Source organism: Lepidochelys olivacea (genome assembly GCF_965140295.1).
Source record: "Lepidochelys olivacea isolate rLepOli2 genome assembly, chromosome: 4".
NCBI lineage: Eukaryota > Metazoa > Chordata > Testudines > Cheloniidae > Lepidochelys > Lepidochelys olivacea.
In genome coordinates this window covers 69,479,728-69,492,235 of record NC_140414.1, presented here as the reverse complement: position 1 = coordinate 69,492,235, position 12,508 = coordinate 69,479,728, and the positions used below count along the sequence as shown (strand labels likewise).

Sequence of the window (12,508 nt, the reverse complement as noted above, 5' to 3'; positions counted from 1 at the left end):
AAAATGGTCATCTTTTCTGGAAAAGCTGACTGAAGAACCGGAATGTAGGACAATTTATCAAACTTGTTGCGCTGCCTGCCAACTTGAGTTTTAATTAAACTCATGCACAGCAGGGCGCTGGAATTATTACCACTTGCACACACTTCCTGTGTTTGTTACTAGTTTCACCGGCAGCTCCAAATAAAATACAACATGTAGGTCAAACTGTTCAGCATCACCCTTAACCTTTTAAAAAGGAACTAAAAGCTTCTGGAAACAGCTGGCAATGGGCAAAATAGTCTTGACCATAAAATATCTTTGGAATGCTCTGAGCTACTGTGTTTTAACATTAGAAAAACGTAACAAACACTATTAGAGTTAAATCATCAGGATCTTGCAGCAATAGGGGCATTGAGCTAAATTAATCCCTGGTATTACTACTTTGCCTTTAAAGGAGTTTTTACACTAGGGATGAATATGGTCGTATGAATACAGATATGTCAAGCAATTACTTCCAGTGTATGAAACCCAATGAATATTTTACAATTTATGAAAAAATTATAAAAATACACTTAAAAGAAAACACTTTCAAGTTCTAATGCAGAGTGCATGAATATTTACAAAACATTGCAATTTTTTTGCAGGGTTATTATCTGGATCCTATTTGTTTACATTTTTTTTTAAGTAGAGTTCATCCCCATTATTATGGAATGTTTCAGCAGAATGAAAGTTAGTCTCCACACCAGCCATCTGGGAGCCCTCAACATTCTCTGAGCTGGACAAACACACACTGTAATGAACCTAAGGCCATCTAGGACCAGCAAGGCAACTCAAAGCCATTTATTGCTGACCCCAAGCGTTCAAAAATCGTGACTGAAACTAGGTTACTATACTTCCAGGTTTCCCAAGACATGACCTCCTTTTTGTTTAGTTGCCAACCCTCCAGGATTGGCCTGGAGTCTCCAGGAATTAATCTGTAATTATATGATGAAATCTCCAGGAATACAGTCAACCAATATTGGCAACCCTACCTGTGCAATATTCAGCTGGGGGCAGCATTATTTATCTTTATTTGGATGACTAATATCTCATCATATATTATTTTAAAAAATTAATTTGAGTCATTCCCCCATAAGAGGGGATATGAAAGTAACTGGAAGAGGCTCATAATGTTCCAGTGTAGTGGAGGAGAGCTTTTGTGTAGAGCTGGCTGGGGACTGATGGTTCTTTTCACAAAGAATTTTGAGATTTTTGAAGCTTGAGCTTGTTCCACATTTCAAACAAGAAAAATAATATTTTTGAAAGTTGTTGAGAAACAAAATTTTGATTAAATGTCTGTCTTTAAACTGAAAATGTCAGGTTTTCAATTCATCACTCTCTGTGGAATTGATCAGGGAGTCCACCCTGAACTACAGAAAACATTCCATCAAAAAAAATATATATTTCAGTTTCAATGGAAAGATATTTTTTGACTGAAAAAGTTTACTTGAAAATGTTTCTATTTGTATGCTTTTCTTCTTCCTCCCCAAAGAGAGATGGCCTTCTGTTAGTTTTCTTTTAGCATTCCAGCAACATAGCAAACAAGCATGTCACATAAGAAAAAACCTGTAAAATGTAAATGGCTCTGACTATAAACAACATCTTTCAAGCTTCTGTTCACACCTTTCAGAAAGGGTAAGAAATCTGAGACAGAGCCCATAAACAAAATCATAATCCCTGAAACATCAAAGAGGTATATTCCAGTTCAATACAATATCTCAATATAGTTTTATAACCTAAACAGAGATTATGTAAGTGTTAATTTTCATCTGATTCACCTATAAATTCTTCATATACAGCCCTGTATTAAATCTTCTGTTTTAAACCACTCATTTTATTTATACAAGATTTTTAAAGTACATGTTATTGGGGGAGGTGGGAGTGTGTGGCTCAGCAGATTAATAACGGGGATATAGAAATTTTCACCTCTGTCATTGTGACACTGGCAGACCAGCCAACCTATGTATGACCCATAACAACTTTTAACAAGAGGCATTACAATTGTATCAGGACAATTCATTTGTATATGAATTTCAAAGAGATGTACTAGACCAGCAATCACTAACCCATACATTTGCAGTAATAGAAATCAAGGGCAGACGGTAAATGTGTTGGTCTGTGTACTTGTATCTTGTTAAAGATTTCACAATGTAACCAAATTAGCTTGTAGATGCTAATTCACTTTTATGTCTTAATTGACTATATATTATGTGTGCGACTGGGTTTAGTCCACCCTAAGATCAAAGATGTGAGACATTGCATGAAATTAACAATATTATATATATATATTATCTTCAGCTTGTCTATGTTATAATGTATGACCAGCAATTGCCTTATGTTAATCAATGTAACTGGATTACCTGTGTATGCATAGTAAATAGAACATTAACTTCAAGGTGATGGGACAGTGCGCACTCAACAAAGAAGAATCCTCAGTCACATGGTTTGCTCAAAGCACTTGAAAAAACCTGCTTTAGCTATAAAGAGAAACCCCAGGCCTGATCCTTTCATCTCTAGTCTGCTGAACTTTAAATAGGGAAAGTTTAAGCCATGGGACTGAGATCTTCTAAGTAGTTATTTGGCATACACTGGAGAATACATGGAAAGACTCCAACAGACTTTACATCTAATCTGCCTTTGGATTCTGACCTGTTGGGATAATTCCAAAGAGACTTTTGCAAGCCAGTACATATAATATCACTGCTGTGTTCCTGATCTATAAACACTGAAAATCATTTGTATGTATATGATTCCTTAACCATTCAATACATCTCTTTTTTTCTTAATAAAACTTTAGTTAGTTTATGAATGATTGGCTGACAGCATGATATTTGTGTAAGATCTGAAATATATATTGACTTGATGGTAAATGTCTGATCCTTTGGGACTGGTAGAACTTTAAGTATGGCGAAAAGGGTTTTCAGTAACCTCTCACTATATTAGACCAGTGTGTCTGGATGGGAGCCAAGGGCTGGGATACTGAAAGGGGACGGTGTTTGGCTTCTTGTTAACCAATGTGGAGCTACAGAAGCTCTTTTGACACTGAGTTGGTGAATCTAATTATAGAATGACCTACTAGTTTTTGAGGATTGTCTGCTCTGTTTCTTACAGTCTGCTCTGAGGGTGGCATTCTCAGCATGGCCCATCCCAGGCACCCGGTCACAGTCATCAATTCAAATCTGTCTCAGGGAATAGTATGACAACCCTTTCCATCTCCCATCCCTGAGAAATGCATGCTTCCTGAAGCTTTCATGCTTTTTACAGGTCCTCTGATTCATCTACCTCTAAGGTTTGTGAATGCATGAATGCAGACAGCTATTCAGGGTCTTTGAAGACAATCCTCTCTGCAGCCTGCCCAACTATTACCTATATATCCTGGTAACTTACATGCTGCTACTTTGGCTTACCAGAACCATGCTGAAATATTAAACAATTAAAAGATTAATCTTTTCTCTTTGACAATGAATGTTCTTTGTCAACTGCAAGCTCTAACATGTTCTTTTCCCTCCATAATTAAAGATTTTTGCAAGAATGTGTCTCCAGAGCTGTCCCTAGGGTACGGCCCATTGGGGCAACTGCCCTGGGCCCCGTGCTTTGGGGGACCCTGCTCTTTGTGAGGAGACAGGCGGGGAGGTGAGGCGAGAGGCAGGGCAGGCGGGTGGGGAGGAGCCCCCTACCAACCTCCCCCTCCCTCCCAGCGCCTACCGCTGATCAGCTGTTTTGTCTGGAGGTACAGGTGGGGAGGAGTGAGGGCACAGCACGCTTTGGGGAGTGGGAAGGGGCAGAACTGGGCGGGGAAGAGGCAGGGTGGGGGTGGGAAAAGGAAGGGCGAGGCCTTGAGGAAGGGATGGAGTGGGGGCAGAGCCTGGGCAGAGCTAGGGGGAGCATCTCCCTGCAGATAGAAACTCAGCACTTATGTCCCAGGCCCCTCACCCCCTAGGGATGGTCCTGTATGTCTCAGCTGGTCCCTGATTTGTTTTGATGAAATAGGAGAACAGATTTTCTACAAAAGTAGACGTACCCCATGTTCCTTTGTTCTGACCCATCAGGAAATGTTGCTGCTTCTTTAAATTGTTTTTAAAGTGAATTTAATGTTCATGAAAGGTGCCAAGTTGATAACTCTGGATTTCTTTATCTACTCACAGAACACGTATTGCACAGGTGACTGCAGTGCAAGTTGCCCTACACTTCATCATCAATATACATTAGCTCTGAAAGTTCATCTCTGAGTGTCTCACCTCTAAGAGTGAAAGAAAAGTTCACACTCGCTTAGCATTTAATCTTTGGCCTCTCTGCTGAGAGTGCCTATAGGACAACTTATTCTCAAGTCAATTTGACAGTGAAATCTTTTCACACCACCTGTCTTGTCTACAGTGCAGGGAACACCTTGTATCAGTATTCATATTGTTCTTCTTGTTAAAGATTTTTTTTGCTATGCTGGTTCTCATAACTGAGTTCTTCAGAGCATATATTAATTCAAACAATATTTCTATTTTCAGCCTTTTGGAAATAACTTTTTATTTATTTGTTTCAATTTTGAGTGAATTTCATCCTCCTGTATGTAAGAAGCAAATAGCACTGTGTTATGGGGTTCTCACTCCCTGCAGGAGGCACCTTGTCTTGGCTGCTCTGAGGATTAGCTTTCTTCCAGGTCCGATGTCGCCAACTGTGGTTTCTCCACCCATTGTTCTCTCTCACTCTGTAGCCCTTCTTTCATTCTAGGAATCGTAGAATCATAGAAGATTAGGGTTGGAAAAGACCCCAGGAGGTTAACATAGCCCAACCCCCTGCTCAAAGCAGGACCAATGCCAGTTAAATCATCCGGGCCTTAAAAACCTCTAAGGATGGAGATTCCACCACCTCCCTAGGTAACCCATTCCAGTGCTTCACCAACCTCCGAGTGAAATAGTTTTTCCTAATGTCCAACCTAGACCTCTCCCACTGCAACTTGAAACCATTGCTCCTTGTTCTGTCATCTGCTACTACTTAGAACAGCCTAACTCCAACCTCTTTGGAAACCCCCCTTCAGATAGTTGAAGGCTGCTATCAAATCCCCCCTCACTCTTCTTTTCTGCAGACTAAATAAGCCCGGTTCCCTCAGCCTCTCCTCATAAGTCATGTGCGCCAGCCCCTAATCATTTCCATTGCGCTCCACTGGACTCTCTCCAATTTGTCCACATCCTTTCTGTAGTGGGGGCCCAAAACTGCATGCAATACTCCAGATGTGGCCTCACCAGTGCCGAATAGAGGGGAATAATCACTTCCCTCGATCTGCTGGCAATGCTCCTACTATATACTGTTAGCCTTCTTGGCAACAAGGGCACACTGTTGACTCATTTCCAGCTTCTCATCCACTGTCATCCCAGGTCCTTTTCTGCAGAACTGCCGCTCAGCCAGTCGCTCCGCAGCCTGTAGCACTACATGGGATTCTTCTGTCCTAAGTGCAGGACTCTGCACTTGTCTTTGTTGAACCTCATCAGATTTCTTTTGGCCCAATCCTCCAATTTGTCTAGGTCACTCTGGACCCTAACCCAACCTTCCAGCATATCTACCTCTCCTCCCAGTTTAGTGTCATCCGCAAACTTGCTGAGGGTGCAATCCATCCCATCATCCAGATCATTAAGGAAGATATTGAACAAAACCGATCCCAGGACTGAACCCTGGGGTGCTCTGCTTGATACCGGGTGCCAACTAGACATCAAGCCATTGATAACTACCCGTTGAGCCTGACAGTCTAGCCAGCTTTCTATCTACCTTATAATCCATTCACCCAATCCATACTTCTTTATCTTGCTGGCAAGAATACTGTGGGAGACCATATCAAAAATTTGCTAAAGTCAAGGTATAATATCACGTCCACTGCTTTCCTCATATCCACAGAGCCAGTTATCCCATCATAGAAGGCAATCAGATTGGTCAGGCATGACTTGCCCTTGGTGAATCCATGTTGACTGTTCCTGATCACTTTCCTTTCCTTCAAGTGCTCCAAAATGGATTCTTTGAGGACCTGCTCCGTGATTTTTCCAGGGACTGAGGTGAGGCTGTAGTTCCCCGGGTTCTCTTTCTTCCCTTTTTTAAAGATGGGCACTATATTTGCCTTTTTCCAATCGTCCGAGACCTCCCCCAATCGCCATGAGTTTTCAAAGATAAAGGCCAATGGCTCTGCAGTCACATCAGCCAACTCCCTCAGCACCCTTGGATGCATTGCTTCCGGCCCCATGGACTTGTGCATGCCAGCTTTTCTAAATAGTTCTTAACTTGTTCTTTCACCACTGAGAGCTGCTCACCTCCTCTCCATACTGTGCTGCCCAGCGCAGCAGTCTGGGAGCTGACCTTGTCTGTGACGACAGAGGCAAAAAAAGCATTGAGTACTTCAGCTTTTTCCACATCATCTGTTACTAGGTTGCCTCCCCCATTCAGTAAGGGTCCCACACTTTCCCTGACCTTCTTGTTGCTAACATACCCATAGAAACCCTTCTTGTTACCCTTCACATCCCCTTGCTAGCTGCAACTCCAGGCAGCCTTCCTGATTACACCCCTGCATACTCAAGCAATATTTTTATACTCCTCCCTAGTTATCTGTCCAATTTTCCACTTCTTGTAAGCTTCCTTTTTGTGTTTAAGCTCATCAAAGATTTCTCTGTTAAACCAAGCTGGTCACCAGCCATAGTGGCTATTCTTTCTGCACATCAGAATGGTTTGTTCCTGCATCCTCAATAAGGCTTCTTTAAAATACAGCCAACTCTCCTGGACTCCTTGCCCCCTCATATTAGCCTCCCATGGGATCCTGCCCATTAGTTCTGTGAGGGAGTCAAAGACTCAGCCTTCCAGACAGGTCACTATGTGGTTTCCCCTTTCGGGCTATAGAGTCTCACTAAACCCAATGTTCAGGAAATGCCACTCTGTCAGTGGCTAGTAGGTGAACCCAGGCCCACCCACTACTCCGAGTTCTAGCCCAGGGAACCTATAACATGTGGCCAAAGTCTGTTCAGTGCTGCTCATTTTTTACAACTTTTTTTTTTAGAAGCCACCTCACCAGTGGCTTCAAGCCACTATTTCCTAGGCTGCTTCCTGCCCACCGGCTCTCTTCTCCACCCTTCCATTTTCAGGGTAGGCCCTTACCTCAGGGCCAGGCTCCTACTCCTCCTACTGTGGGTTCCTTCCTTCTCTCTCTAATACACCAGAGAGTGGCTGCAGACTTCTTCACTGCAGTCCTTTCCATTGCCAGCTTTCTGACTTTATATTAGCTCAGCCTACACTTGCTCAGGTGAGCTTCATCCTCCAATCAGGGGTTGTTTCTCCAGCCTAATCCCCTCATATGGGGTCTATCACACTAATTGGCCTTTTCTCAGCTTTCTTAACCCTTTCAGGGCTGGTGTGGGGGTGAATGCCCCATCACACACAGTCTTGAGCCAGGTACAATACAAACACATCCTGTGCAAGATTCTCTCATACAAGTCTACTAAAACATCTGTAGAAGAGTAGACTCATCACTAGAGCACCTTCTTGTGGCTGAGCATGGTGTAACAGGCTCCTTCCTCTCTAAAACCTGCTGCTAATGGTCACTCCAGCCCTCTCTGTCTGGAAGTCTCTCTCATTGTGACTCAGCCCTCGGTCTAGGTCACATTTTCGTTCCACACTCTCCAGGATAACAGAAAGTTTGACAAACAGTCCAGTGTCCTCACAAAGGTTTTCAGCCCTGACTCTGGGCCCATGATGTTCACACTCTTCTCTCAGGGCTCCCTGTCATCCTTGTCCCCTTCTCTGGTCTCATACTACCTCATCAGTGGCTGGTAAGAAAACTAGGTCCATGCTCTACACTGGGTTCCAGTTTAAGGACTAGAGAGTCAAAGTCTGCTCTGTCAGACTCCTCGCTGCTTCCTCCTGGGACTTCTTACCATAGCCTCTCTTTTAGGCCTTCTCCCCACAACTTCTCTAGGTTCACCCTTCTCTCAGGGCTAGGCCTGTTGGAGCTGTCCCCTGGAATCCCCCCCTCAACAAAATCCCAAACTAAATGTACAAATATAACCCCCATTATACCCTCCCTCAGGCTTGAACTTTCATTCCTCTCAGTTGAGCACTTCCAGGGCTCTGAAATCCAGATTAGCAGGTTTTACCACTAGAGCCTGCTTTCTCCACCCCAGTGACTGCTCTCTCTCTCTCCTGGCCTCTTGCCAGGCTATTCGATTTACAAGAGGATCCCAGGCCCAACTTTCCCTCTAAGCTTTCTCCTTGACACTCCCATCCCAGAAAGTGACTGCAGAGCTCTTCACTCTCCCTGCAGCCCCTTTGTGTGCCAAACTTCCTCTGTTTAAACTTACCACTCAGTTCCTTTCTCAGATGGGACTCATCTTTAATTAAGCCTGGCCTACTCTCCAATTTCAGCCAGATAGCGTTGCCAGGTGGTGGCCCATATTAACGCTTTCAGAGCCTGTGTGGAGTAAACACCTCATCACAACACCCTACACCTGACCCCAAGCATCCTTATTATTCTAATCCTGGAGTCTCACTTAAGCAGAAGGTTTCCATCATATCAAATGCTGCAAAGCTGTGTGGACTATGGTGAGATCAAATTTATTTTCAATTTTGAATAGGATTTCAGTACAGATGTCCGAAGGCACACTATCCACTGTACTGACTAGCTCCCATTTTTTAAACCAGTGATTTGTGATCACATACACTAAAACATCACAGTTGTTAGTGAACCGCATGCATGCACATTTGGGGAGAAAACACACTACCTTGATTTCCAAAATACAAACCTCTCCCCTTCCCCCCGCCCCCAAAATACTCATTGGGATTGGATAGATGAGTTAATTTTTGTCATAGATTCACAGACTTTAAGGACAGAAATCATCTAGTTTGACCTCACCTAATTACCTCTGTATTGAGCCCAATAACTTGTGTTTGACTAAAGAATATCTTCTAGAAAGACATCCAATCTTTATTGAAGACATAAAAGAATGGAGAATCCACCACTTCTCTTGGTAGTCTAGTCCTTGCAGCAAGATCAAGAATATTTGTTAAATGAAAATTCTTTTTTTAAAAATGCTCTATTTGCATACTCCAACTCACGTTTTATTCACATTAACATTCTGCAAAGTGACATTAACTAGGCAAAAAAATTCACCTCTTCAATGAGTCAAACCATTGCCAGAGTACTTCACTACAGAAGTCAGCCCTACTGATAACTAAGCGGTGGGTGCACCTGAAAAGGTTCAGTGGTTTTGTTTGGTTAATGCTGACTAAAAGGTTACAGAAATTATCTGAAATTTTTGGGTCTGTAAAACTGGATGGTATTTTTGTGAGTTTTTCAGGACTTTGCCTGTTCAAGTTCCACCAGGAAATATCACAGGGACAACTTTTTCCGTGGTAGAGAGAGTGTTTCAGACTACCATGAAGAAGTCGAAGTGAAGGCCAAAAAAAAAAAAAAAGGAGGGGGAAGAATTGGGGGAAAAAACGGCATCTGAATTTTCTTAAGCTTCAGCAAGGAGTCTAGTTTGAGTTTCAAGTCAAAGATCTGAATCAATTGCTTTCTCACTTTATTTTTTAATCAACATTATTCACTTATTACTAATGATATTCACAAGTGCCTAGGTACAGCATGTATAATCCCCTTATACGGCAATGAGGCCAGGCAGCATGAAATGATATTTAAGGCAAGAAACACTGAACCTCTCCCAAAGCATTCAAAATATACTGAAGGAACCATTCTATACCATCACTGGGGAGGAGAAATGGTTTAATAGGTTTTTTCCCCTTTAATTTCTGCCCAAGCTACTTAGTGACCTTGTGGCCCAGCCAGAGCTCCATGGCTTGACCAGGCTCTATGCCTAAGGAGCACCAGCAGAATTCCGATGAGGGTAGCCTCTCTCAGCAGCAGCTTCACAGAACTGCCAACTACCCTCAAAGGGGAATCTGTGGCCCAGATTATAGTCATAGAATATCAGGGTTGGAAGGGACCTCAGGAGGTCATCTCGTCCAACCCCCTGCTCAAAGCAGGACCAATCCCCAACTAAATCATCCCAGCCAACGCTTTGTCAAGCCTGACCTTAAAAACTTATAAGGAAGGAGATTCCACCACCTCCCTAGGGAACGCATTCCAGTGTTTCACCACCCTCCTAGTGAAAATTATTTTCCTGATATCCAACCTAAATCTCCCCCACTGCAACTTGAGACCATTACTCCTTGTTCTGTCATCTGGTACCACTCAGAACAGTCTAGATCCATCCTCTTTGGAACCCCCTTTCAGGTAGTTGAAAGCAGCTATCAAATCCCCCCTCATTCTTCTCTTTCGCAGACTAAACAATCCCAGTTCCCTCAGCCTCTCCTCATAAGTCATGTGTTCCAGTCCCCTAATCATTTTTGTTGCCCTCCGCTGGATGTTTACAAGAAGGATGCGGAAAAATTGGAAGTGTGGGGCCCAAAACTGGACACAGTACTCCAGATGAGGCCTCACCAATGCCCAGTCTCACTTACCCCAGTTTTACCGTGATATAACTCCATTGACTTTACTAGAGTTCATCCTGATTTATGTCAGTGTGATCAAGATCAATATTAGGCCCTGTGACTTTGCCCCCACTGCCATGCACAGCAGTGGGAGATGCAGGAGAGTGACATTTGGGGAGGTTGACATTCATGCATGGGGGAGTGGATGCTCCCTGGCTGATTGAGTGAAAGTTAGGCAGACAGTGATGGAGCCAAATGACCTTGCCTAGAAGCATCATTTCTGGCTGTTATGGACAGGACATAAAGGAATACGCACCCAAGAAAATCAGTTCGGGGCAAAGCAACCCAGCTGATCACCCAGTTGAGTGTCTTATAATGAACTGAGTGATCTCCAGCTACCTCAGGCTTCCTAAGTACCTGTAGTCTGTTCCATATCCTATAACCCCAGGAAAACAGTAGCCTCCACAGGGTCCTCCTGAGGAAGAAAGTGAAGATTATGCAGAAGGGCAGAGGGAAGGACGACAAATTTACGTGAATTACCGCAATGCTTTTGCACTCTGAATCCCGATCACACTATATCCAAGTGGACACTGTTTGTTCCTGGTAAGCCTGACTGAATAATCTCAGGATGTGAATAAGGCAGGCTGTCCCACAGTTTCTATATGCATTACCAAAGGACCTTCCAGGCCTTCCTCTACAATTATATACATTGACCTACAAATTCTGAGTAACTGTATTTGAGAAAAGAAGAGTGGATCTTATGAACCCTTCAGTTCTGTAGTCTTTTTAAAGAACTATATCATGTCCTGTGAAAATGAAGTAAAATTATGCTTTTCGGTCCATAAGTATTGTGACAGTGCCCCCCCATAAGGCTTTATGGAAATATGCTTATGAATGTATATATGACATAACTGGAATATGTTGTATGGTACATATGCCATGTAACATATCTCTGTAAAGGTTATGATCTACTGAATACATTCCTCCCATTTGTATGCATGTATCATTTTTGTACTTGAAGTTATGAATATTGGCTGTATACTTGCTTGATTTTTAAGTAAGCTTTGTAAGGCATTTGGTCAGCTTCTTTAGAAAGGAATTTGCAAAGTTAAGTGCCCAATCAAGAAGCACTCAAGGAACAATGCGTCTTGAAATGCTCCAATCCACATAAGAAGTCTACTTGAGGACGTTCAAGGTAGCATGTGAACCATGGCTGCTACCTGTAGTTCTGAGTCATGCATGGACATGTGACTTGCCCATGTGACTCCAAAACTCCATCTTGGAGCTGGACTTTGCATAGGAGAGAGGAGGGGGTCTCCAGCCACAAGAGAAAGTCTATTTAAGCCCTTGGGAGATCCCTCCACTTGGTCTACAGCTGGCTAAAGAGAGAGCCTCTCTACCCCCAAGGATATCTGAAAGAAACTGGAACCAAGGACAGTAACTACAGGAGGTGTGAGCGATTGCTGGACCAGACTAGAAGGAGACTAGTCTGTAAAAAGAAGCTTACTGGATGAGGATTTTATCTGTATTCAGTTTTATTACTGTACTAGACAGACTTGTGTATTTTATTGTATTTTGCTTGGTAATTCACTTTGTTCTGTCTGTTACTGCTTGGAACCACTTAAATCTCTTAAATGATTTAACTGGGAATTGGTCCTGCTTTGAGCAGGGGGTTGGACTAGATGACCTTCTGGGGTCCCTTCCAACCCTGATATTCTATGATTCTATGAAATCCCACTTTCTGTATTTAATAAAATCACTTTTTACTTATTAATTAACCCAGAGTATGTATTAATACGGGGGGAGGGGAAACAGCTGTGCATCTCTCTCTGTCAGTGTTATGGAGGGCGAACAATTTATGAGTTTACCCTGTATAAGCTTTATATAGTGTAAAACAGATTTATTTGGGGTTTGGACCCCATTGGGAGTTGGGCATCTGTGTGTTAAAGGCAGGAACACTTCCTAAGTTGGTTTCAGTTAAGTCTGCAGCTTTGGGGCATGTGGTTCAGACCCTGGGTCTGTGCTGGAGCGGACTGGCATG

The 12,508-nt window shown here is 42.9% G+C and overlaps 1 protein-coding gene across 4 annotated transcripts in view; it reads right to left on the bottom strand.

Annotated features, from left to right (window-relative positions):
- The window catches only part of RXFP1 (relaxin family peptide receptor 1), a 91,914-nt gene that overhangs the window by 54,205 nt on the left and 25,201 nt on the right, over positions 1-12,508 (bottom strand). The gene's annotated exons all lie outside the window — the stretch shown is intronic.